Consider the following 25,089-nt stretch of genomic DNA (forward strand, 5'->3'; position numbering starts at 1 on the left):
AATTGTAGCCAGCTTCCCCGCTCCAATGCTTGGGAACTCTGCCACACTCAGGCACCCCCGTTCTTTCTGTGACTCTGGGGATCCTGAGACCACACTGTCCCACCTAGTATCCTGCCCAACTTTGCCACCTGAGCACCTTTCAGGCAGGGACATCCCTTACAGGAGCAGACTTCTAAAAGTTCCTATTTTGTACTCCGCTGCTATATCACTTTCTGGTAGCCAGCTTACAGAGGCTCCTTCGCCCCATCATTTAGCTTCAGATATGTCTCCCCCGATTCACTTCCCCACACCTCCTACCTTACAAAAAGTGTCGCTTTCCTATTTGTAGAGTTGCAGCAATTCTCTTCTTACATCTCAGGTTGAATTCATAGGTGTTCAGAGTGATTTGATGGTTATCTAGCTAAATTCAAGGGACCATATGAAACGAGGTCCCCTACTCTTCCATCATCTTGCCTCCCTCCCCTGCTTTAAAGGTTTCTGAGATCAGGTGTCCTATACCCATCATCACTGAGACATCTTTTATGTCTCCTAAGACCTGGTCTATCTGTGGTCTCTACAACCTCAAATGGGTACCTCTGGTTGAGAAAGATGACAGAAAAGAAGCCCAATGATTAGTTTTGCTTATATGTTCACAAACTTGAATGGTTAATAGAACTGAACATTTATTTTGACATTGTAAAGACAAAACCTTAGATATGACCAATGATGAAGCTGACTGTTTGGGTCCTTGGCAATTGTACAACTCGAACTTCTCTACAGAACTGTCGCCACACCCCTACCCCAACAACAATATTCCACTAAAGATGAATGCTAAAACATTAGGTTTTGTTTTTAATTGAAATAAGATTCAACAGTATCTTGGTTGTTAAGAAAATGGAAATGGGAAAAATGCTTGAAAACAGGTATTTGAGTTGCCTTGAAGTCTTCCTCTCACCCTTTCAACTGTGATAGTTGCTAAAAGTGAAGGCACTTTGTCAAATGCATTTAAAAGTATCTTCTGGCCAAACCTACACTGATTTAATATTATCTCTGGCAATTTAATAACATTTCCTGAAAACTGCAATAACTAAATCCACACCTTTAGGGTCTGTATCCCTTTCACCCAAGGGGCCTAATTTGAAGGAATAATCCACAAATTACTGGATTACCCAAAATCAGTGTTTTATACATTTGAATAGCAGTGACAATGAAATATTGCATGTGCTACTTCATCTAGAACTACTGCAAAGGTGCATAATATTAGCATGTTTTTTAATATTTCTCAATTGCAAAAAGGAACCTGTACAAGAATTTTTCTAATATGAATCCACATTTTCCAGATAAGGCTTTGCTATTAACATATTTTCTCTAATACGTCCTATGTTTTCCCTCTCTCAGTTTTACTACCTGATCCCACTGAGATGAACTCATGTGCCCTCTTTAACTCATCACCTCTCTGTTGGCCCTTTCTTGAGTATGAATTACTCTGGTGTTGACCTTGAACAAAGATTTGCCTGCCAACTCATTCATACAATAAACAGTTAAACTCTCCATAAATCATCTGAATTTGTTACCCATGTCTGAAAGAGACAATACAGGATAATGATTAAGAGCACAGATTTGGATCTAAGGTCCCCAGGTTCAAATCCCAGCTGGGCCTTTGTTAGCTGTGTGACCTGAGCAAATTATTCTAACTTTCTAAGCTTTTTTTTTTTTTTAATCTATACAGTGGAGATGTTAATCATTCCTACCTCACTGGATTACCATGAAGATGAAATCTGCTTACCTATGTCAAGCATTTAGGTCGGTGCCTGCACATGGTACGTACATGTTTCCTATTATTAGTTCGCCATTGTAATTGCATTTTCCTGATGTTCCTCTTCTTGTAACTTCTTTGGAGAATGCAAAGCATGCCACAGCATCCTCTCATGGTGTTGCCTGACTCATTCTCTCTCTTTTTTTTTTTTCCTGACTCATCCTCTTGATTAACTTCTCTTCTCTTCACAAAGCTCAAGCCTTCCACACTGATTTGTTCCTTCTTGGGGCTGCCAACTCTTCCATGTCCACCATAACATATATTCCATCTTCCATTATTTCTCACTTCTTATTGTCATCTGTCTCTAAACATTTTATTTGCAGCCTCAAAGGACATGTAAAATGCAATTTACTAACATTGATAGTAGATCTCAATTCATAACCTGCAAGGTATACAATATGAAGGACGTGTGTTGGTTTTTATTAAATGAGTTATAGAGTAAGCTCTGCCTTGGTTAAATACGGTAGGGAGATATTATCATAGCTTGAGTGCTCAAGGGCAGGGGTAGAAAAACTAGAAAGTAAGATGTAAAGTTTCAAATCAAGCATGAACTAGAATTTTGAAGAGCCCATGGCTTTACTGCAAATGGTCTCTGTCAATGCAAAGCTCTTATATCTACTTCATTGAATATCATGGTCAACAACTTCAGCTCTGGCTTAAATAGGTCCTGAGATCTTCAGGGCTGTGTGCAGTACAAAGGCCTACAGCTTGCTTTCACAGTAGTCACTGTGTATTGGCTATGCAACGCAGGCAGTAGTGAAGCCTAGTGGGAGTCAATAAACTGAGTAGATAGGACTCGAACAACACCTAACCAACAAATAGGTTCTGCGATAATGTGACATTTTTATAGTCACATTTTTAAACCATAACAGCGCTTGAATGGTATGCATTATAGTATTTCAATTTAGTCATTTATCTAAAAATGAGTTTTATCTTGGCTCATAAATAAACAGTGACATTCCAGAAATTTGAAAAGCTTGGCTTCCCCTTCTGCTACAAAGCTCATTTTACAATTACAGAAACACATGCCTTTTTGTGCCATGTTGCTTAATCTTTGATTTATGGCTCCTATCTTTGTGCTAACCTCTATCTGTAAACTACACAGAGTTTGTACAAGCTCAGCTATTTCATTCTTAGTTCTAATCTTAATGGGTTCTTTTCTCCCTAGTGGCGATGTCTCTCTACCAAAGAGGTCAGGGGAAAAGTATTCACTCTTTCAGTTCACCATATACTATTTAGTGTCTTAGCATGTTCTCGGAGTCTGAAATAAGTAATGAATTTCCCTAAAAGCCTGGGTTGGCTCTTCCAGAAAGGCTTTCTCTTCTGTCCCAAGCTCCTCTCAATGCTTGCTCCCATGTGCCTTGTGGCAAAGTCCTTCTGAGCAATGGCTGCCTGCTCCATCTCCTTTCTGCCCTTCACTTTGACCAGGCTCCCTAAGCCAGTAAGTGAGGGAGAGGAAAATTAAAATGGTGCATCAGAATGGTTTCTCCTCCAGTTCCATCCTCTGCCTTTCAGTGGCAGACATCTGGGTGTTGACAGAGTCACTCCCAACTTCTCCCACAGTCTCTCTACAGCTCTCGGTCTTGTCCCACACCTCAGGGACCCTGGAGAAGTCGTTCACAGCAGTGCAGTGAATTTGAAGGAAGTCTGGGTCTTGCTCAAGGTCCAAGATGATAAGTGTAGGTTCTTATATCTTCCTTCACCTCTATCCAAACATGACATGCTTGGCAGGTATCTCTCAAGTGCTCTGGGCTTGTTGCTAATGACTTGTTTCATTACATATGGATTTTCTTCTCTGTTTTTCATTATACCTGTCATTGTTTGGAAGGTGGCGAGAAATGTACTTTTCCTCCATCATTTTTAAATAGAAATCTTTACAAAAACATTTGTAAAAACATAAAAAGATACTGACGATACAATACCAAATAAAAAGATGCAGGATACAAAATAATATATCCAAGAAGACACATAATTATGCTATCAAATACAGGAAGGGCTAATATACCAAAATCTGAAATCACTGCCTCAGAGTTGGAGAGTGATTTAAAATTTTTCCACTGACACTCATATTTTCCCAGTTTTGTTTTATGTTTTCATAAACATAAACAAGCATCCCAATGTATTCAGCAAACAGTATTTACAAAAACACATTTACATGGCCACACAACCTGCCTAAGACTCTCTACCAAGCACGGGCTTCCAACTGTACACTTATTCATTCAACAAATATTTACTCAATTTCTGCTATGGGCCAGCCACCCTACCAGCTTTGGGGAATATAGCAGTGAACAAAGGCAAGTCTTACACATGTAGGTTTACATTCAGGTGGGGGATGACAGACAATAAAAAAGCAAGTAAACATAGGATAGGTTGGGGGTAAATATCAAAAGAAAAAAGTAACACAAGGTAAAGGTACAGAGAATAAGAGAGAATTGAGGGAAGACACTGCATGTATGGAGTTGATCTATCAAAGAAACGAGGGAAAGCAAAAAAGCAGACAGTCAGAAGAACCTCACTAGGTCCATACTTCAAGGGGTTATCATTCATTCATTCATTCATTTATTCATTGTTCACTGTTCATTATTGTTTAGGCAGTCATTCATTAAATCAACAAATATTTTCTGACTTCCCTGGCTTCTCCCTCTCCATCTGCTGCTCACTCTCTCTCAAATAAATCAATAAAACCTTAAAAAAACACCCCATAAGGTGAAACACAAATGCAGTAAATGCTCCCTTTCCCACTACTGCTAACAATCAAGTTTGTACCCGGAGGTAAGTCCAGACTTCAATGAGTGGCCACCACATCCCACTATACCACAATGGCACTCGCTTTCCTCTTTTCACTTCGTTGTTGTAACACCCTAACGGAGATGGTGCTGCAACTTTAGAGATTAAGAATTGGACCCAAGACCTACAGCTTGCACATGTCTGAGCAAGAATTCAAACCAGGCACTCTGACTCCAGGGTCCACGCTTTTGACCATTACCCTCTGCCTACAATCCCTAAGCTTAGGATTACTTTGCTCAAAGCTTCATTTTTGATTGAAAAAATTCTAAATTATTTAACAGACTCCCACACCTATCTGAAAAATTTTGAAACTAATAATTTTATAAAGTTTTAAATATCTATTTTTTTAAGATTTTATTTATTTTTTTTGACACAGAGAGACAGTGAGAGAGGGAACACAAGCAGGGGGAGTGGGGGAGGGAGAAGCAGGCTTCCCGCCGAGCAGGGAGCCCGACGCGGGGCTTGATCCCAGGACTCTGGGATCATGACCTGAGCCGAAGGCAGATGCTTAACGACTGAGCCACCCAGGTGCACCTTAAATATCTATTTTTAAAAGCCATCCCATAATCCTCTCTTACAACCTGTCTGCTTTTGACTTGGTTTCCTCTCAGGATGTTGCCACGCAGGCTGCTTCTGCACCTGCATCAGAGAGTTGCTGCTCTAGTCCTAATAAGCTTGTCACACCAAGGTTAATAAGACTCATAAGTTAAAGTCCTACGGTAAGTTCTAAGGAACATGTGCTGGGCTCTCCACCCATCCACCCACCCATCCATCCATTCAGCATTTCTAAGAATCATTATAATAAATTCTCTCCACTTAACTTCTACTGCTCCTACACTAGTAAAGTTCTCTTTTAAATTCTCAATTGCTAAAATAACCACCCTAGGTTGACTCCCTGTAACAAATCTCTTACCTAATCTGCACTTTTCTGCCACGTTCCCTTTCCAAAACAGAGCCTGATGTTGTTTTTCCCTTTTAAAGGAACTAATGTATGTAAATAAATTAACACTTTGCCTGGTCTCTAATAAGTGCTTCATAAACACTCTTATTTTTGCTATAACTATGTGCCAGACATGAAGGTAAGCACTGGGAATATGACAGACATGAATGAGACATGGAGCCTGGCATTGAGGAGCTGTGAGTCTACTGGAGACCAAAAAAAAAGTAAGTAATCACCACACAGTTGTGGAAACACCTCACCCCAATCTGGGTGGAGGCAGGGGAAATGAGTTCACAGGGTAAGAAGTCTGGGAACAGAAAAAGGACAATTCCTAGGAAACTACAAGACTAGAAACTATAGGGAGCTTCAAGTCACTGAATAAGTCTGGAGAGGGGTGGGGGATTGGCCTGGGACCCATGAGGCTGGATAGGTGTGCAGGGCCAATCATGAGGGCTTGTACGTGATGCTAAGGATTTTTTATTTTATCCATAGGCAATGAAAACCTATTACAAATTTACTGGCACAAACACAGACACAATCAATTTTAGAAAGATCAACTTGGTAATAGTGCGGGAACTAATCAGAAAGGGGTAGGGTCGGGTTGAGAGGTTGCTATGGTAACCAAAGGGTAAAATGATGACACCTTGAATAAAGACACTAGAAATGTGGATGGAAAACAGTCAATGATGTTGAGAGTAACTGATTAAACAAAGCAAGACTTACTGATTATTGGGATGCTAGAGATACTAGGGAATTTAAAAGAACAGGGGGTTAAAAATTACAGATAATTTCCTTGAAAGCTGGGGCCATTTACTCAATTAAGAAATGGAAGAAGAGCCAAGATTTTGAGGGAAAGGGTGAATTTACTTTGGGGGTGTAAACTATGAGAGCCAATGAAACATCACAATATACATGACCAGAAGACAAAGAGGATCTCTAGCCCAGGACTAGAGAGAAAAATCTGGAAGTTACCAACACAGGTGATAATATAAGCCTTGAGAATGGATGACACAAGAATCTATGTAGGATTATTTATTAGCGTCACTCATTGAAAAAGAAACATAAGCCCCCTTTGTCCGTAGTGGGAAACAGATGAAGATTTGATGAAAATTCAGTCATCCTTTTGACATTTTCTCCTGCCACTCCACACCATCTATCTTACCGTGAAATCACATCAAAATACTTTAAACTTCACAAGTCTGTGAAGTTGCCCTCCCCTAAATTTTCTGCCTGGTGAACACACCCATTTGGCCTTGAACTCTAAATCAAAGGTCCCTTTGCCTGGGAAGCCCTTGATAATCTGACCACCTGCCTCCCCATCTCAGGTGGAGTTCACGGCTCCCTCCTCCTCCCTAGTAACTTGCTCACACCTCTACTCCAGACAAACAAGCTTCTCTCCTCCACGAGGCAGAAAGTTCATAGAAGGAAAAGACTGAGTCTACATAAGGAAAGGTATCAAAGCGTGTTTACAGAACGACTGCATAAAGTAATGTGTCTTCCATCTGTGAACACCATCAGTTACTCAGCTTTAAAGGACTCATGACTACTTCTGTTTGGCGAGCGGCCACAGAGGGTTCTTGGGTAGAGTAACGTGATATTTTTGGTACGATCGACTAAGAATTTAATTTTATTCCCATGTTACTAGTACTCATGTCAACACAACTGATGTGGTGACAACAGCGTAATCATTTAGAATAATGAACACTATGAATACACTGGTTCCTCTCAACGAAAATGCCACTGCACTTAACTTGAGGCAAAAAAAATAGCAAGAGATGGAATCTAAGCACAAGTAAAGGGCTGAAATGAAGCAACAGGAAGCTTCATTAGGATCAACGGGGAGATCATGATGTCACTTTAACGTACTATTTCATCCAGAAAGGACAGTTTAAAGACAATAAATACCCAGATGATAGATAAGGAGTTAGAAAACTTCCTATTTGCTAAGTGCCCAATATATGAAAAGCATATTTTTTATAATGAAAGAAGGCAGGAAGCCTACCTAGGGTTGACTTTAAAGCCAAACGTGAAAGCATAAAAAGAGATCCAAATGTTCAAATGACAACCATTCCTTCCAGAACCATCAGCAGTTCTGGCAACGAGAGATGTTTTTTCTCTACTCAGCTCCTTGAACAAAAGGGACAATATATAAATCCTTATTTGGACTGACATCAAAAGGCCCTTCAAATTTCTATGCCTCCCCTGACTCTACTTAATTGTAAAAATGAGACATTTCTGAAATTCACTCTCTCTAGTTTGAGAACACTCGCACAATTTTTCCAAGCCACTGAAAGATACATCCATCCAGTCCAGAATTTCAACAACTACGACAAATGTATCATCAAATGGAGAGAAGTCACAGGAAGTTTTGTTTTCACACTGGCCCCTACCTCTTCAGGGACTCCGTTAGTTTTCATTCTTGACAGACGGTTTAATCAGTGTACTATATGTTATAGACAAGATGACTCTAAATATCACAGTGACCTATTTTATGGGACTCAAGAATGAGAACTCGAAGACAGAAGTCAGAAAAATGTTATGTGCAGAAAATCTACTACATGAGCATCATAATGCTGGTCTCCTATTCAGCTTTGATTATACAGAAGCACATCTACACCCGAGAGCCTAGAAGAAATTCAGTCCTGAGGACCATCTGTCCTGAAACTACCAGGAGGGCCTGAGTGTGAAAATGCTCAGTCCCAGCCCTTATGGTCATGAAGCTGAAGATGCGGAGACATCCATGATTCAGCCCAATTATTACTTAGTGATCACAAATAGGGTTTGCTGCATGAAGCACACCCAATCATCCCAAGTAGGTGATGATTTAAGTGACTAAATACTTGGAAGTCGTCACTTTCTTTTCCAGACGTGTGGTGACAATGCAGCCGGTGCAGTGAAACCAAGTCAGAAATCTTTAATTGACTTTTTAGCTCTGCTACGGGAGCACTTGCTGACCTTAGCCCTCGCTCTCCCTCTGTCTTGCAGTTCCCATTTTTAACCTTTGCAACATGAGTTGTTTCCTTCTCACCTTTTTAAGATTTAACACAATGCAGTAATAATTATTATGGCAAACTCAATACTCCGTAAAAAAGAAAAATGATGATAATGATACGTAACCTTGTTGAGTACTCACTACGAGCCCATCATTGTTTTAAATTCTACCTCAATCATGTCATTCTCACAATGACCTCTGAGACAGGTTGTCACTTGGGTCAGGTTCCCAACAGCAAACAGGTGATAGACACAAATGCAATTTGAAGGTAGTTTAATAAAGAGACTGTGCGAAAAGGTGTGGGCAGGGTTTGGAGTAACTCCCGAGAGATGGCACAGTGAGCGAGTGAGTGTAAAGGACAGTGGTTACTAGCATGAAGCATTGGCAGGAGGGCACAGTTACCAGAATTTAGAAAGCAGCCTGAGGGAGTTGGCTCCGTACCAGGAGCCATGGCCTACAGAAGCAAGAGATAACCTGGTAAGGAGGAAATCCAGGAAGTCAAGAGCTCAAACTCTCTTGCTACCTGTTGTTCATATCCTGATGATACCTCCCACTGGCCAGACCCAACCAGAAGCCAGAGAACAAAGGAGCCTGCTTATTTAGTTCAAACATCTCAGCACACAAAGCAGGTAGAGAAAGGAAGACAGTGAACCCGATCATCCACTTACCCTGAATAAGTGATGTAATCAATAAAATATCTGTTAGTAAGAGAAGAAATAACGTCAGGAGGTTCAGTAAGTACGTGACATCACACACAGCGTAAGAGAATGAGCCAAGCCTTGCTCTGAGGTGGAAGTTCAAGCTCATAACCGGTATGGGATTCTGCCTCCTACCCACCATCTTTATCCCACACCAAGTATAAGCATGCTGTCGGGTGTCTGGGGAGACAGAATGATTGTAAATAACTGCCACCCCCAAGAAGCTCGTAATGTGTGTGCTAGTTTTATCTCATCTGTCCATCTCATTATTGTCAAATCCCCAAATTCCTTTCTTGCAAGAAAAGTTCTGTAACAGCAGGTCTCTCACTTCTTTTTTTTTTAATTTTTTTATTGTTATGTTGATCCCCATACATTACATCATTAGTTTTAGATATAGTGTTCCATGATTCATTGTTTGTGCATAACACTCAGTGCTCCATGCAGAACGTGCCCTCCTCAATACCCATCACCAGGCTAACCCATCCTCCCACCCCCCTCCCCTCTAGAACCCTCAGTTTGTTTTTCAGAGTCCATCGTCTCTCATGGTTCTTCTCCCCCTCCGATTTCCCCCCCTTCATTCTTCCCCTCCTGCTACATTTTTCTTCTTCTTTTTTTCTTTCTTAACATATATTGCATTATTTGTTTCAGAAGTACAGATCTGAGATTCAAGTCTTGCACAATTCACAGCGCTTACCAGAACACATACCCTCCCCAGTGTCCATCACCCAGTCACCCCATCCCTCCCACCCCACCCCCCACTCCAGCAACCCTCAGTTTGTTTCCTGAGATTAAGAATTCCTCATATCAGTGAGGTCATATGATACATGTCTTTCTCTGTTTGACTTATTTCGCTCAGCATAATACCCTCCAGTTCCATCCACGTCGTTGCAAATGGCAAGATCTCATTCCTTTTGATGGCTGCATAATATTCCATTATATATATACCACATCTTCTTTATCTATTCATCTGTTGATGGACATCTTGGCTCTTTCCACAGTTTGGCTATTGTGGACATTGCTGCTATAAACATCGGGGTGCACGTAGCCTTTCGGGTCCCTACTTTTGTATCTTTGGGGTAAATACCCAGGAGTGCAATTGCTGGATCATATGGTAGCTCTATTTTCAACTTTTTGAGGAACGTCCATACTGTTTAGGTCTCTCACTTCTTACAATTCCATCACTCATTCCAACAGGGGCTGAGCAGTGAAACCTTCCATCACATGGCATTCTGCCCCCTTGTCTGACAGTATCCTGCCTCAGAAGAATGTTCTGAATATATATAACACAGGTGACATGACAATATCTTTTGAGGAGACAAGTCCTTAACCCCTATTGACTGCAACAGAGTAAGCCTTGGGTCTTATAATATTAATACATTTATTTTCAAGACATGTTGAAGGATTCATGTATTCAGCCAACAGGTATTGGTTATAGAGTACATACTTGAGACTGTGCTAGGTACTTGCCCGGATTGAGAAAACAATTCTTACCAAAATCAACAACAGCTTTCTGCAGTAAGAAGCCAACAACTATCCAGAGGGAAGTTACAAGTGTGTTAGTTACCAATAGAGGGCATGGGCGCACATCTGGGCGTGCACTCACGACCCTGCCTCCCCGGCAGCACCATCCTTTACTTCTCCCCACTTTGTTCAGAGCTTGGATATAGGCTAAAATCCTGTAATGAGGGCGCCTGGGTGGCTCAGTTGGTTAAGCGACTGCCTTCGGCTCAGGTCATGATCCTGGAGTCCCTGGATCGAGTCCCACATCGGGCTCCCTGCTCGGCAGAGAGTCTGCTTCTCCCTCTGACCCTAACCCCTCTCATGTGCTCTCTTTCATTCTCTCTCTCTCAAATAAATAAATAAAATCTTTAAAAAAAAATAAAAAAATAAAATCCTGTAATGAGCATCCTCACCCTGATGTCATTCCTGGAGACAATCAAACTAGTATCCTACTAGTTTTCCATCTCTTAGGAAGGGACTCTAGTTTGAAATACCAGCTCCATAGATAAGGGGCTGCCTCAAACAGATCACACAGTAATTTGTTCCTGTGGGGTTTTTCTTTTCTCAGTTCTACTTTTGAGCTTGAGGAGGCCACTCTTTGCTGCCTGATCCTGACTGAAGTAGCACATAGAAATCTTTTCTCTTTTCAGGGACAAGGCAAGTGAGCTGGTCCAGCATCTCTCTTTCATGCTGTACAAGCACTAGCTTTGCATTTTTAAAAACTATTGTTCAGTGTGTCATGCAGCGAGGTTTGCCAAAGGCAGGGAAAGGAAGAAAAAAAAGAATAGCAGAGTGGATTTCCTACATGCGAGTTTTAATGATTCTGGAAAACCATCAACCTGTCTCGAATGTCTGTACTAATTTCACAGTCTCCCACAAATGGCAGGAACGCAAAACCATCAATTAGCCTCCTGGTAATTATATTTTAAAGAGCAATCCTTTTTCTTGATAATTCTAACAAATGGAAAAATTCAGTTCATTAAAAACCCAAACACTTGATGATGTTTATTTCATCGAAGAGCTCACAGTAAAATCACCCTTTCAAAGATCTCCCAAATGTTTACTCAGGTGCACACACCTGTGCTGTCACCAACCAAAGCTCTGAGTGTGCAGGATTTCTGCTACGTGACATTCATTTACATACATTATGCAACAGAAACTGAGAAGAAATCATCAAGTCCTTGCAGGGAGAAGCCCACATCCCTCTACTTACCAAATCAATCTGTAACTTACAAAGAGCTCTGCTATTTCCTAGCAACATGAGTAAACATTGTGCTATATCCAGCTCCCAAGATTTGTAACCATGTTAATCTGTGAGTACTCAATTTAATTAAAGATTAGACTTTTAAATTGTATTTTTAGTGCACAACAGTACTGCTAAATTATGATGATCAGCAGTTAAGTGTGCTTATGTCTGCAGAACTCGGGGAATGAAAATGAATCATTTATTTCCATCTTGATATGGCTGCTCTTCTCCAAGGCGCTATTCTCCGAGTTCACGGGCCTTGGAGTTCATTGGAATTCGATGGTTTAAAACACAGCTTGGAGACCTCATTTATGAAAATTCCTTTAAACCTTTCACCACTTTGACAGATCCAGTCCAAGTTCACCGAGCCAATTCAAAAGTAGCTCTCAGCCTTTTTATAGGTTTTCAATTACACCAACACAGCACAGCAGAGCCGTCATGTTGGGCGAAGTATATTTTGGTCACAGAGAGGCACGAGTTCCTTTCTAAGAGACTCAGATGAAAGCAGCATTCTCCAAACTGGAGCCAACCGATGTAAAGTTTTGTCTGTCTCAAACCATCCTTGACTTATTAAAGAAGGGATCTTCCAATTACTTAAATATGGCTGGTGTTCAGTTATCTACCGTATGATGTCTATGATGTAGGTTATGATTTTTTTTTTTAACTTTTTAGAGTCTACTTCGCAAAAATACTGGCAAGCTACCTTGTCTCCAAACTGTTCCAAAGAGTTTAGGTGAGGAATTGTTCAAACATTTTCATTCATCCCCACCCCACCCCCTCATGGCTTGTGACAGCAGGACTGACTTTTCCCTGTGTGCCCTCTGAGACCCAAAAACCCCCAAGCAGGTCCATGAGCTTTCCAGCTTGAAACTGGTCATCAATGGTAAAACGGAGGTTATGCCTGATTCCATTTTCTATTTCAAAGCACTCTTTAATTGGGCCTGAGGTAACCATACTCTTCTATGGGACAAGAATCACTTCACAGATCAAACAGCAATATTTTCTTCCATTTTCAAACTTTGCATTTATCTGAATATGTGGTTAATATGGGCTTTATGGGAGTGCCAATCTGTGAGACTTGGTTGTATGAATTATTTCAAGTGACATTTACTATTAGGGGTAAAGTGGACAAACAAGCACATGCACATTAGTGGGTTTGAAGCACTTGCAAAATTTCAAAAACTGTGTGTGCAAATGCTAATTTACTCAGGATATCAATCTCCCATTCTCCCCGGGGAGGCATGATGACTCCAAAACCACTGGAAACAGAGAAAACTCTCATGACGATGACTCTTTTCAGCTCCCTGACACAGCAATTCCTTTCCTGTATATTGAATGTTCTGGGTATCAGTTGGCCTTTTTGGTGTTTGGTCTATCCTATATATTTGGGGATTTTGTTGTTGCTGTTATCCTGTTAAATAAGACCATTAAGCTCTAACACACCGGGCTGTGTGTAAGCTGTCCTAGTACTCAATATTAAAAGAGATGAAGCCTGGAGCTCAAGCAGACTTGCAGGAGCTCAGAACAACTCTAGGCTGGGACATCCCTGTTCACTGTAGAGGCTTCCTGTCTGTTCAGTCTGACTCAAATGCAATTCTGTGGCACTGGGCAGAGCCGGGCAGTGACAGGCAAAGGGAGGTCACGCGAGGCAAGCCCCCCACCCCATATACACCCCAATCCCTGCAGCTCCTGGGGGTAACAAATAACCTTTCCTCGTCCGTTAACGAGTTCCCACTGTCCAGAAGGCCAACTGTGGGCCTCCTACACACTGCATTCCTCACTGGGGGCAGGAAGATGACAGATGCATTCCCTGAGCTCAAGAGCCCACGTTCGAGGGCACAGTCAGCCACGTCCCACAGGGGCAACAGTAGAAGTTCAAGCTAACTGCTGAGGGAGCCAGAGACAGCAGTCGCCGAGTCTGCCCCTGGGACGCCCTGTGCGTCCTCAGAGCCCATGCCTGGAGGCCACCGTGGGAGCCACAATCCACTCCTGAGCATCACAAGGGTGCCTAGCGTCTGAGTGAAAAATAACATACACACCAAATTTCAGAAAATAAGGAAAATAAGAATGAAGAGTATCTGGTTAATAATTTTTTATATTACATGTGGAAATGCTAATTTTGGGGATATTGCAGGTTAAGTTAAATATATTATTAAAATTAATTCTACCTGTTTCCTCTTACTTTTCTTTATGTGCTTACCAGAGACCCTGAAATTACCTAAGTGGCTCACGTTCGTGGATCTATTATTTCTATCTGCCTGTTCTGGTCTAAGGAGGCGGAAGGCAACCTGGGAGGGTGGCTCGGGGGCAGGTCGGGGCGCAGGTGGGTGAGCAGGGAGAAGGAACTGCATAGAAACGAGCCCCCAGGGGCCCCTCTCAGGGGCTGCAAAGACGGAGCAGAGGTTGGTCTTGTGTTTGCTTCCTGAGCAGTGCACGCCTGCCAGATTCATGTGCAGCAGAGAGACCACACCATAAAGGCCAAAATGACAATCATCACATCACAGATAAATTAGAAGCAGCCTGTGGTTTACAGGGAGCCATGCTCTGCTGGGGACCAGACCAACTAGCTAGCCCTGTGTCTCCACCTCATTTGGCCGGTCATCTGGTCACTCTGCCAGCTCATCTGCAAAGGGGTGGCTGAGAGGCCTGGGGCGCCTGGGTCCCCGTTACTCAGTCTACTAAAGTCTCTGGAAATCAGCACTCTTAACATCCCAGGGGAGGGAGGAAAGTGCTAGGGAAGGAGACACGTTTGTGCCTAGAGTTGTAAAGCCGCAAAGAACGGAAACTGGAGTAGAATCAATCCTTTACACTTCCTTTTTCTTAAAACATTACACTTTATTTCTTTGTTCGCCCCCTTCCCGGCGAGATATAGACTACACAGAAATGCCATGAGCTCGGGAACCACATCTGTGCGCTCACTCCGGCTCTGAGAGGTGCCCGGCGTACAGCGAGCTCAAAATAACTGTCTGGGGAGGGGTTCCTACGGAGAATTTGCAGCCAGCTTGGCAGTGGAGGACCCGTGCAGTCAAGGTCTCCGTTGTGCTAACTGCACTCTGGAATGAGCGGGGAGCTCACCTAGGCAGGGTCCGGCAGCAGGGCTGTATGTCTCAGATGCGGGTGTGAGCTGTTGTCACAGGGGAAGGAGGAGAGGAGCTGAGACCTGCCCAGCCCTTTCAGCTCCTGCACGGGAGACATTCCCAGCAGCTCCTGCCGCAGAAGCAGCCCTGTGACCCACTTCCAACAAGGACGCTGAAGGGTGAGGGGGGGTCAGGGCTAACAAAGGCTCAGAATTTCCGGGGCACCGATCTCATGCCCAGCGTGCTAAGAGGATCGAGCGTGGAGGCCGAGCGAAGTAGCAGTGATGCAGGTGTCGGTTCTGCATTCGATCCCACTCTTGCCCCTTGCTAGCTGGGAGACGGGGTTCCTCCCCTAACTTCACTCCCCACCCCTTCCAACAGGGCTCAGAATCCGTGTCTTAGAGGGGTGCTTAGGGCTCTATACTTCTCCAAAAGGACTGGCACGGGGTAAACAGTGGATAAACCTGCAGGTGACTGGCAGGATGTGGTCAATATACGACAATGGCTATTACCTGTCTTCCAGATTACAGCTTTGAAACAAGGCTTCTGACCTGGAGTCTATGGAGCCCCCGCAAATCCACAAACGGGCTTCCACGGATCCTGTAAGCCCGTGAGCTCAGTGGTGTGAGGGCACATCTGTTTTCTCTGAGGACAGTCTCCATAGCTTTCATCAGAACCTCACCAGGCTCGAGGCACCTGGGTGGCTCAGTCGGTTAAACATCTGCCTTCAGCTCAGGTCATGGTCTCAGGGTCCTGGGATCGATGAGTCCCACATTGGGCTCCTTGCTCAGTGGGGAGTCTGCTTCTCCCTCTCCCTTTGCTGCTCCCTCTGCTTGTGCTCTCTTGCTCTCTGTCAAATAAATAAAATCTTAAAAAAAAAAAAAAGCTCTCAACAGGCTCTAAGACTGAAAACTGGTAAAAACCATTGAGCTGCTGTGGCTTCCAAAATGTTTGGCTCATTTTACCGATCTATGGACTCAGTTTCTGAGTGATCCTCAGGACTAAGACTTCCCTCTGGCTATTCAGGACGCCTGCATTCTGTACACAGCAGTACGACCTCCAGAGGAGCCCTTTATTATCTGGCAACAGCAGAACCATAGGAATATGACGAAATTTCTAAGGGAGACATTCATCTTCACTTCAACTATGGTACCGGAGTCCTTACTGCTTTAGATACATCTTTCTCCATAATCTTTTTGACATATTCAAAGCCAAGGGAGGTAGGTGGCATGTTTTATTCTTAGGAGGTGGTCACTTCACATTAGAGCAATAACAACAAAAATCGTAATGGGTGAATTGGAAGAGCCCAATCAAAGCTTGATTCTACTCAACAACCTAGAGGTGTGTCTGACGGCTGAACAATCTCCGGGAAGAAGGACCTGAGTGGCAAGCAAGCCCCTCCAACTCTGTAAATCTTAGTTTCCTCATAGGCAGAAAAAGGATGGATAATGGTAATATCTCCTTCCTAGGGCTGCTGTGAGAATTAATAAGAAAATAATTGTAAGTCATCTGTTAAGCACCCAATGCAGAGTAAAGTGCCTCATAAATATTAACTATTAAATAACCTCTTTTATGGCAGGGGGAAAAAAAGAAAGGTATTCCTCATCTGGTCTCTGAGCCACACACACAGTCTAGCTTCGAGACTGACTTTGGGCGGCTGATGGCTGATATTTTTCAGCTTCTTCCTTGAAGTAGCTGTTAGCGACCAAGCAGGCAAGGAGCATATCAAGGAGCTGGGAAAACAGCTGAAAAGTGTCTGAGCAGCAATTTCAAAGAGTACCTGCTTTCAGAGCCAACACTGTGAGATGCAAATTTAAGAAATCGAGTTAAAGGAAATAGAGTAAACCTTGAAAATCACCAAGATGAATGACTCAGCACAGAGTTTTCATTCATTCTTCTATAGTAGAGCTTCTTGTGGGGAGCCCCGCACTAGGCACAGGGACGCACAAAGACGACAAAGCCCCAGGCAGCTGTCACTGTCAGTACCCCGGGGAGAGAGTCACAAATCCCCAGCATTTGAAACAAGGTTTCAAAGTAAACTATGATGCAGGGCAGGACCTGGCATTCAGCAAAGGCTTCTTGCAAGAGCAACACTTGGGTTGAGTGTGGAAGGAGGAGTGGATGTTCAAGGGCAAGTAAGGCAGGGCCCTCATCACGGGGAACCCCGGGAACCACGGAATTCAAGATCAGGAGCTTGGTCTTCCCCCCGCCCCCCAGGGTTATGAGGTTTTGAATGGCTCTTAGGCAGTTACCTGATTCGATTTCATCTATTTGTTCTTTAGAAACAAATGGTGGGGAGGACAGAGTTGAAGCGGAGAGACTGGATGTGGCATTTTCAGAGGGGACTTGTGCAGGGTGAAACAGGGAGGCTCTAACTCTAAACTAATGTGGGGAAAGAGTAAGATGGAGACAGAGCAGGCAGTCCTGGTGACTGACCAGGTGGAGGTCACATCGGGATCATTCCCAGGTTCACGGCTTGGGGGCAGAGAGGATGATGCGTCCACGAGGGAAAACAGATGCAAGAGCAGACACCGGCCCCTTTGCTTGCACGGTATCCACTTTCTCTTCTTTTCCATATTTTCTTTTTAAGAAACAACCCCTTCCTGCTTTCAGGCCATTGGGTTTAGGAGGGTTTTGCTGACCACCCTCCCATGCAGCTCCTGCATTCGCACATCTCCCGCCTCCGCACACGGACTGCTACTCCCGTTCCCCAAGGCTCCAGGCCTGGGCACGTCGTCAAAGACAAGCCAACACGTGTTCCAAACCCCTGGCCCCAGCAGCTGGTTCAGGCATGGGCATGTGCCCACTAATTCGAGTGAATCCCAAATTATTCTCTTTTCCTGCAGGGGTTAAGCTTGAAGCTGCTGATGACCATCCTACCACCATGAAGAAGAGGGGGAAATCAGAACTGGATTCTTCCTGAACTTCTCCCATACAGGAGCCAACACACGCCCCTTCCCGCCTGACCAAGTGTATGCTGGGTTTCTGTGACTTGTGGCCAAGAGCTGCTGATAAAGATAAGAAGTAAAGAAAACTGTGTCTCCAAAAAGAAAGAGTCTACGTCTGTGAGTGGTGGATTATAAAAACTTCCATTACTGAGACAATAGTACCTTGAAACATTTGAATCTAAAAAATACATTTTAGGGATTTTATAGCAAATTCTACTGTGACTAATGAAAAGTCAAACGAGACTGCTTTAGAAAATGTTACTGTACCAGATCATGGCACATTCACTCATTAAGTTAACATTTATTGAATATCTTCAGGGTTCTTAGGCTTGTACAAAAGAAACTATAAAAGTGTGTGCTTGGATTTGAACGGGGCCATCCGAGGCCCTTCCATAACGAGCAGCTGTGCGTGCTCTCAGACTAACTGTGCGATGCTAGAGTGGCCAGGTGGTTCTGTCTGGCCCACAGCTGCACTTGATGGTGAGGACACCACCTGAATTTCAGACTGGCCATCAATAACCCAAGGCTGGCGAAGCAGCACCTCAACTGAGCCCTCAGGTGAAAAAGCGCTGAACGTGTTTTGAATTCCTCTCCCCTCTAATAGGACAACCACCGACATTTAGGAGGAGCCTGGAGGATGCATGATGTTGGGCCTTCTTTCTTTACTCTCCTTCCATGAAAAGACCCCTACACTAGCATGGGTTTAACTCTTATTAATGCACCCACAGAGCTCTATGTAAGTATGCCTGAACTGTCAGCTCCTATCCTGTGGGCTTCTCAGGGGCTAGGTCCAAACAAATCTGCAAGGGTTCATTTCCGGTGGGCAGGTGTTGGTTTTGCCACCCTGTGTCCACTCCTGCTTCTGAGAGCAGTACGCCCCTGTCCTCTGAGGAAGCACCTACCGACTCCCCATTGTGCGCCATCTTAGTGGGGTGGTCAACCCATGGGCCCAGCTAAGCAGTGTGCATGCCATTCAAACTAGGCCAAAGGTTTTCTCTCTTTTTTAAGATTTTATTTATTTATTTATTCATTTGAGAGAGAGAGAAACAAAGAGCAAGAGGAGGGGCAGGGAGAGGGGGACAAGAAGACTCCATGCTAGCACGGAGCCCGACCTGGGACCCCGGGCTCCATCTCACGACTCTGAGATCATGATCTGAGCCGAAACCCAGAGTCAAATGCCCAACCGAGAACCACCCAGGTACCCCCAAAGGTTTTCTCTTTGCGGGTATGCTAAGTCCAAGGGCAGACCTCCAGCTGTGTCTTGCAGAAAAAGAATGTGAGTTCTTACTCCCCCGGCCCCCCAGTAGTTCCGTTTCTATCCTGAAAGTGGTTCTTCTGACTTCCCTTTGACCCTTAGGATATCCTCCAGGTTGCCTTTTGGTTTCTGTTGCTTTACTCTAGAGACACTCAAGTCTACACAATTCACTGCAACTTAAGCACTAAGCAATAGCTAACGTTCATAGCATACTCTGCAATTTATAAAGTACATTCACATTCAATTTATCTCTTTCAATCAACCTTTCTGGAACTGAATTTTTCTCCTCCCCCCATATAAATCACTTATTTCTCTATTTTCCACGACGGCACAATCATTCATTCAGCCACTTAAGCTTTTTTAAAATTTCAGAATGGTTTTGACTGGAGGCTTTCAATAGTGTCCTATCATCATCAGTCACCTAATCCTAAAATATGGGACCCCCCAGAGTGATCCCTTCCTTTTCCTTGTCTCTGCCTCCACCCGTGCCAGAGCCTTCCTCACCTCCCAACAATGGTTTGCTGACTCTGCCACCAGCCTACTGTCACCAAACCACCCTGATTCCACTGGCAGAAAGCTGGGACTCAACTTTTACTATCGCTGCATTATTCCGCACCTACCCAAGGTTTATAGAACAAAGACTACAGGACAATGATGGCATTCCCTAACCTAAATTTTGGGCTGCCCACTGATCTCTCCTGACTCACAGTAGACTCTTCCTTAGTAGAAAACATACACCAGAACAAGTATTCAAACATGTCGTAAATTGAAACAAACAAACAAAAAGACTACAATTTTGGGGGGGCTTCCTCTCCTTATAAGTGGAGACTTTCTACACCCCTTGAATGCAGGGTGACCGACCATGTGATTTGCTCTGAACAATGGGAGAGTAACAAATAGGATATACGCAGAGGCTTCATACTTGCTTTTTTGCTGCTCTTGGTACATACAGTGCTTGTCATGTAAAGAAGCCCAGTCTCATCTGCTCAAGAATGGGAGGTACATGTCCTGGTCACCTGTTAACCTGGCTAACAGCACGGTAACTGCCAGACGTAACTGAAGCCATCCCAGATCATCCTGCCACCAGCTCACCCACCAGCGGACTGAAGATGCCCGAGGGAACTCCCGTCAAGAAAAGCAGAAGAACCACCCAGCTGAACTCAGCCCAAACCACTGACCATAGAATCATGAGCTTTCGTAGTTGCTTTAAGCAACTGCATTTTGGGGTGACTGGTTATGCAGCGACACCGTAACGGATAAAACATCTGAGCCGATTTGGTCATTTTCTCCTCAGAACTCCTTTCCAATTACTATTCAGCATCTTGGGTGCTGGATCATAAAGTATCTTTCATGTGTCCTCTTTCCAAGAGCCTTGTGAAGAGATTGTGTATTTTATATTTTTATATGCCACAAATGCACAAAGTGAATACACTATAACTATTTAGGGATCAATTAGTGTTTGTCCAGGGCCTAGCCATCAGTCTTATCAATTCATAGTCATCATTTCAACACATATCTTGATCATTAACTTTTAAAGCTTAAAAGAGAGCGAAGATGCAAACCATAAAAAAATGAAATCTAGTTATTTCATCCATGTGCAGTGCAAAATCATTCAAAGTATATATCATAAAAGTAACCGATTTATTGATTCATTTTCAGTAAATTACTCCTTGTAACGAGATCTGCCTATCAATCAAAGGTGCACAAGGAAACAAATATATGAGGGTAAAAGTTTCACAGAAGCAATTGTTTGATTTTCACCAGGATATTATTGTTCTCCCAAGACACATATTTCTCCTATGTGGTTTGCAACTGTAACCTGACAGACTGCCAAAAACAAGGCTTCTATTCTAAGAGTGTCACTGATTCTCTTGTTGCTGTTCAATTAGATTTTGCATTTAAAAGAGAATTTCCCTTGTGTTTCTTATAATGGTGCACCTGCTCCTTGGGAGATTTCCTCTTCTGACAAGCTATGCCTTAAATCTGGCAAGAAAAACAGCTCCAGGCTTTCTCTGATAATATCAAAGATCATTTGTTTGTATTAGATGTTTGTGTGGGTTTCCCTCCTCTTAAGAACAGTAAAGTACTACTACAATTCCTTCCAAAATAAGAGCGCACACAAAGTTTCTTGGCCTCTGTTCCACGTTTCCACCGACACGTGCACCAACTGCCTGGAATTAACAAAGCTGCGACATAGTTTATAGAGAGATTCATCTGGCTAGTCATGTCCTTTTGGACATCAACACATGGTAAATGTCAAATCAATAAATGCAGCATCATTTCACATCTACTATCTCGTAACCTTTCCTCGTGAAACGCTTCCAATGGAGAAAATGAAGTTTACATTCAAAGTTATATCCCTTATTTTGTTCTATTTGATTTCTGAGGTGTCCAAAAGAGCCTTAAGAGAAGCACCATCTTCTTTCTGATTCTAGACCTGGGAACTCCTACATATTTGGTTATGAGTAATCGTCAGTGAAAACTGCCTTCCGGAGAGACTTCCATGATTGACAGCAAAATGTCACACCTTCTTCAAATAGTTTTAAGAACCCCTTAAAGCTATCTCCCTTCCACTCGAACCACACTGAGCCTAAATTAACATTGAGCTGCATCGGGAATAGCCAATAGATGTTTTCTCCCAGATGTCAACACATTAGCATACTGCTTCCCTAGACCTTGCTCTCTCTGCCTTTTAAAATTTCAATATGTACAAATGAAGTACAGATTTCAGCCCATTCCCAATTGGGATGTCTGCTCCGTAGTAATAAGAGAAAGAGGTTTTTTGCCTTCCTGCAGATTCAGCGAAGAAAGTGGTGCTTGAAAATTACGTGTTTAGAGTGACACCTTGGAGAACTGACATACTCTGCACACATGTAATCCTCATAAACCTCCCCAGACAGTCCTTATTTCATTTTGCGAACTGCACCCTGGCCGGGCTCCACAGCACGTGGTGTGTGGCGAGACGGTCCTGCACCGGCTCTCCCTTCCTCTGGGCTCTTCCCTGCCTCCAGGCTCCTTGATGGGCACTTGTCAGTAATAGTCAAGAGGAGCCAGGAGGCCCAGGCACCAGCCAGGGTCAAACGGACACCAACAGTACTGCTTCCTCAATGAACTTTCCCAAGGAAAGCAACATTCCCACAGGAAAAAACAACACACGCCCCCCCCCCCCCCGCCCCACCACCGCCCCCATCCTCTCCTAGCGGTCCATTGAAAATGAGCAACAATGCTGTTGCCTTTTTGTTTCGTAAAGACTTTCTTCGCTGCAAGCAGTAGCGTGTTCCTCAAAGAATGCTAGTATTTCCTGTGGAAACTGTATGGCTGCCAGGAATGGCTCATAATTTTCCCTTCTTTTCTTTTCGTAAAAATGAAATAAACAAAACGTGGCATTTAACAATAGCCAAAATAACCAGTTCACCTCACTTACCACCTGCAGATGAAAGTCATCACCACGAGGGAAGGCCAAGAGAGGCACATTCCCGGCTCAAATCGCCGCGGACCAGCCTGGGAAGCAGGACAGCGCCCGGGGCAGCTCTGAGCCCCGCGGCTGGACGGGGCAGCCAGGGAGCCCCGGGGACGCGCATGGGGCTCCCCGGGGCGGCAGCAACCGCAGGCGTCCCTCTTTCGCGTTGATTATTGTTATTTGGTACTGTCGCTGTTACTATTACTTGGCCCCTCATTATCTGGGCTCTCAGGAGCTGGGGCACTGCCCATCCCCGCCTCCGATACGATGTGACGGGGCAGCACGGATAATAACCCCACCAAACGGGCAAAGGAAAAGAACAATCCTTTGGCAACCGAGGCGGGGGCTGTCTCCCCCCTCCCCAGGGTAAAGCTGCCGCTCGGCAGCCGCCGCCGCCGCCGTTACTATAGAGACCTTCCCCCAAACCCTTTCTGCAGAGGCAGCGCCGCTGCCCGGGCCGCCGGGACTCGCGGCACAAAGGGGGCCCCGGGGGCTGCGGGGAGCAGGGGCGACACCCGCCGGGGTCGCCCGGTGCAAACTTGGACAGGCTCAGCCGCCCGCGCCGCCGCCCCCCGCCTCCCCGCCGCGCCCGCCGGGGACCTGGACTCACCGGGGGCGCCCGGTGCGCCGGCGACTCGGGAGCGCGGAACCGACTGACGGACGCACGGGTAGACGGCGGCGGCGGCGGCGGCGGGAGCAGGAGCCGCCGCAGCGGGAGCGGGCGGGCGGGCGGCGGGCGGCAGAGGCGCTGCAGCGGCCCCGCTACGTCACAATGCGGCCCGGCAGCCGGCGCCGCTCCCCCGGCCCCCCAACGGGCGCGCGCGGGGCGGGGGCAGCCCCGGGGCGGCCGGGCGCGGAGCCGGCGCGGGGCGGGGGGGTGGGGGACGCGGGGCGCGGCGCGGGCGCACCGCCGGGGACGGGGGCGCGGCCACACCGCCCGGGCTGCGGGAGCCGCCGCGCGCCCCGCGCCCGCCCCCCGGGGCCGCGAGTCCCGCTCCGCCTGGCTGACGGCGACCCTCCCCAGCCGGCCCACGCCCCTCCCGCGCCGCCTCCCCGCCCGCCCGCCGGCCCGCGGGCTCCAGTCCGCGAACCTGCGCTTCCTTCGCCACCTCTCGCTCCTTCACCTCTGCCGCCTTTGCTTCTCCGCGGCTGGGCTTCTCCTCTCCTCCCCTCCTACTTTTTGCCCCCGCTTCCCTCTTTCTCCTCCGCCCCCTGCTTCCCACTCCCCCCCCCCCCCGGCTCGGCGGCCTCCCCCCCTGGAAATGAAATCCCCCCTCACCGGGATCCACGCGTCAGCCGCTGCCACCTCATTGGTCCCCAAACCAGTCCGGCGGTCCAGCCTGAACCAGGAGAAGGGACTCGGGGAGGGGAAACGGAAGGTGGGCACAGTCCTGGGACACTGCTGAGCTTGAAAAGCCTTTGGCAGAGGATGTGGCGCTGGCACGGAGTCCTCGCCCCCACTCCTCCCTCCCGCTCGCGAGGCTCGCCCCCTCCAGGACTTCGCCAAGGAGTGGATGGCAAGGGAGCTTGGCTCGGACTGTCCTTTGCTCCGGCGTGGGTGCTGGATGGAGACTTCGGTCTGAAATAATGGCTTTTTAATTCGACAACGTTTACTATTCCACGGGCCCTACAGCAATATTAACTTCACTTTTACCGTCTTTTTCTTAATGGGAGGCGGGGTTGGGGGGGGGGGTAGCTGGATGAGGCGTGTGAGCAAGCCGGCAGTGGTGACTGCCTCTTTCCTTCCTTATTTCCGAAATGAAATCAGGGAGAGTGGAAGCATTTATGGTAACATTGGCTCAGGACCATCTGTCTTTTGCCCTTTGGAAAGCTTTAAATGGTTTTTAAGAAATCTCTTTCCCAGGAGAGATGACTCGGAGAAGTTCACTCAGCAGAGCTATTGAGGGCCACTCTTTTGCTCCAGGGTGTGGCAGCTTGCCTGATGTTGCCCCAGAGAAAAGTGCGAGGAAGCAAGTTCTCGTCCATCCATCCTCTTTGTTCCCTTGCCAGTTCCAAGGGAGCGAGAGTGGCGCCACGATCCTGGGAAACTCCGCGCTTATCTGCGTTAATGGCACTGGGGATATGTAGCATGTGTGAGCCTGTCATTGAAAATACATCATCGATAATATATTTACTACACAGAATAAAGATAATGTACCATATATTAATAGCATATAATGTATTGTTGCATATGTTAATAATAATATATATTTAATACATAGCAAACAGAAACGATCTGGTTGTTTAAAAACTGGAGTTCTCTGGGCGACTGGTGTAATACTGTACACAGTGCCTATAGAATCCTTGGGCCTCTGTTGGCAGGAAAGAGGCAAACTGTAGGATTAGGAGGACATGGCCGGCAATCCTGTCTAGACCTGTTTGGACACGTAC

At 45.4% G+C, this 25,089-nt stretch overlaps 1 protein-coding gene across 4 annotated transcripts in view; it reads right to left on the bottom strand.

The window, feature by feature from the left end:
* SNCAIP (synuclein alpha interacting protein) overlaps positions 1 to 24,344 on the bottom strand; it is a 155,638-nt gene extending 131,294 nt beyond the window's left edge. The window contains exon 1 of one of the 4 annotated variants that reach the window (XM_036071931.2): positions 23,978 to 24,344. The gene's annotated coding sequence lies outside the window, so the exon portion shown is untranslated. Of the gene's footprint in view, positions 1 to 23,308; positions 23,463 to 23,789; positions 23,874 to 23,977 lie in introns of those variants that run through there. The other 3 variants (XM_036071932.2, XM_036071929.2, XM_036071934.2) reach the window with 3 other exon arrangements.
* Positions 24,345 to 25,089: the final 745 nt, after the last annotated feature.

This window comes from Halichoerus grypus, chromosome 2 (genome assembly GCF_964656455.1).
Source record: "Halichoerus grypus chromosome 2, mHalGry1.hap1.1, whole genome shotgun sequence".
NCBI classification, from domain to species: domain Eukaryota; kingdom Metazoa; phylum Chordata; class Mammalia; order Carnivora; family Phocidae; genus Halichoerus; species Halichoerus grypus.